This window comes from Eleutherodactylus coqui, unplaced genomic scaffold (assembly GCF_035609145.1).
Source record: "Eleutherodactylus coqui strain aEleCoq1 unplaced genomic scaffold, aEleCoq1.hap1 HAP1_SCAFFOLD_19, whole genome shotgun sequence".
Classification (NCBI taxonomy): Eukaryota; Metazoa; Chordata; class Amphibia; order Anura; family Eleutherodactylidae; genus Eleutherodactylus; species Eleutherodactylus coqui.
In genome coordinates this window covers 1,627,655-1,630,694 of record NW_027102012.1, presented here as the reverse complement: position 1 = coordinate 1,630,694, position 3,040 = coordinate 1,627,655, and positions in this window count along the sequence as shown.

Here is a 3,040-nt window from a genome sequence, read left to right as displayed (position 1 = left end):
GGCCCATTTAGACACAACAATTATCGCTCAAAATTCGCCTTTTGAGCGATAATCGTTATGTTTAACTGCACTGACTTCATGCAGTTTTCGTTAAGCTGTCGCTCAACGTTGTCTTTCAGCATGCTGAAAGACAACAATGAGCCTTATCGGGGATTCACAGCGGGATACAGCTGATACTATTGTTTCAGCTGTATCCCGCTCCCTGCTGACAGGCTGGGTATGAAGAACACAGCTGTCTAGCTGCGTTCTCCATACCCTTCTCGGGGCGTTCGGCTGGATAACAGCCGGGCGCTACATGCAGAAAACAGCTGGATGCAGAAGACAAGCAGGGCCACCCCGCTTGTCTTCTGCATCCTCCGCTCCGAGCGCTCGGCTGTATGACAGACGGGGGCTCCCAGCGGGGAACAGCTGGATGCAGAGAACAAGTGGCTCCCCGCTTGTCATCTGCATCCTCTGCTGGGATCGCAAGGTGATCGCTCAACGTTTGAGCAATCACCTTGTGCTTAAATGACACAACGATTATTGCTGAAAAGTCGCTCAAAAGACATCTTTCGAGCGATTATTGTTGTGTCTAAATGGGCCTTAACATAGTATGTTAGGCTGAAAGAAGACAATGTCCATCTAGTACAACCTGTTTCCAACCCCCTCTCCCCGGAAAGTGAAGACATCATTGCATAAACAAGGAAAATTATATAAAAAGTTAGCAAAGGCACTGACTGTTCCTATAGATACAGTTGGAAGCATAGTTTGCAAGTTTAAAGTTAAAGACACACTGGCTACACTACCTAAATGTGACAGAAAGAGGAAGCTATCACCGGCTGACACCAGATTCCTAAACAGGTAGGTGGTCAAATACCCTTGTATAACTGCAAAACACCTGCAGCAAGATTTGGTGGCAGCAGATACTGTGGTTTCAATTTGCACAGGAGTACAGCTCTACTGACCCAAAGCACAAGAAAAGTCAGCTCATGCCTAAAGCCATATAAATAAGCAACAGAAGTTTTGGGATTCTGTTCTGTGGAACATGAAACAAAAGTGAAACTTTTCAGGCCTGTGGATCAGCGGTATGTTGGGAAGAATAAAGCATATGCTAAAAAGAACCCCCTGCTACAGTGAAGTATGGCCGTGGCTGGGTGATACTCTGGGGCTGCTTTGTGTTGTTCTGGCTCTGGAAACCTCCAGTATGTAGAGGGCAAGATGGATTCAATCAAGTATCCAGGGCATCTTAGAAGAAATCATGCCTCTGTGAGGAAGCTGAAGCTTGGATGTCATTGGACCTTTATAATAGGACAATGATCCCAAACATACCTCAAACTCCACCAAGCCGTGGTTTCAGAAGAAGTCCTGGAAGCTTCTGGAGGGGTCTTCACAGTTGCCTGACTTGAACCCCGTAGAAAAAAATCTTTTGCGGGATGTGAAGAAGGCAATTGCAGCATTCAAACCCAAGAATATTGGTGAGCTGGAGGCCATTATCCATGAGAAATTGGGTAAGAGTCCTCAGGAACGCTGTCAGAAGCTGCTGTCGGGCTATGCATCACGGTTACAGCAGGTCATAACAGCAAAGAGCTCTAATTAGTACTAAAGACAATTCTCATGAGGGGGTTGAACAATTCTGAGACTGCAGGATTCTTTAAAAGTGTCATTTTGTGTTGAATTTGGAGAAGCCCCCTGTTATATTAGTTGCATTGAGATACTTAAATAGTTTTTGTTAGTTTTAGTTTTTTTTTTGCAAAGAGCCGGGAGTTCGTAAATTTAGCAATGAAATGTAATTTGGGGGTGAATAATTTTGATTGCAACTGTATATGATCAAACATGGTATGAATAGAACCCAAGGCAGGAAATACAATATTTGGGATCACAGTAAGAGTCAATAGAATTATTCTAGGTTAACGTATATTCAAAGCCTAATTTATTTTCCTTTCCATGAATATTTTGTATGTGGGTGTGTTTGTCGGGGGGGGGGGGGGACATAATATATAAGGAACTTCTGCTGCAGCATTGAGGCTCATGAAGGAAAAAAAGGAGGTGATTGGTTGGTTAAACTCTTTCCTATTGATGCTATGAAGGTGTTCAAAGCTCTAGTGCATATAACATTTGCAAAAGGGAAGCAGAATAGCCAGAGCAGGCACAAATATATTCAGTATTTTTATGCACTTGCACGAATGGGAAGGGGGGAGTAGTGGCACCTGGTGAGGAGCTCCTTTGTCTTTTGCTCTATGTACACCCATTTGTGTATTCCTATGGTTGAGAAATAAAATCTTGTTCTTTGCCTGGTTAGTGATTCCGATGATGGAATCAAGCATATTGTGTTGGAGTTACTTTTAAAAAATACTATTAATGTCTCAAGAGGACTGCCCTTAAAGGGGTTGTTCAGTTGTCAATTGTTGATGGCCTATTCTTAAGATGAGTGATCAATAGTAGAGAGGCGGGAGGCAGACCCACCGATCAGCTGTTCTCTGGGCTGGTGCACTCAGCTGATTTCCGCAGAAGTGTACAGCTCTGTTCCCACTGCAGTAACCCATCTTGGTATTGCATGCCAAGTGCCCATTCATTTAATTGAGAACTTAGCTAGCAATACCAAGCCAGGCCAGTGCAGTTGGAACAGAAATCAGCTTGGTACTTGAGCTCACTGACCCACAAAACAATCGACCGGTGGGGGTCCCTGGCACTAAACCCATCCCGAGAAAACGCCATCAATAATTTACCTCTTTAAGCTTGAAGATGGCCATACACCTCCCTGTAGAGATGCGTTGTTCAATATCATTCAATAGGTGAGAGCGACAAGCTGCTGTCAAACCAATCTGATCAGCTTCTATGAGGAGGTAAGTTCTAAGCTGGATCATGGTAAGACACTAGATATTGTACTGTATGTCCTGATTTTTCCAAACCATTTGATATTGTGACACATAAATGGTTGGGACATAACATGAGAATGCTTGGTCTGGTGGAAAATGTGTCTTTGGGCTCAGTGATGGAAAACAGTTGTTACTAAAGGCAAGGATTTAAGCCTGAAGAAGAACCCTGCGTTGGTTCTGAAATA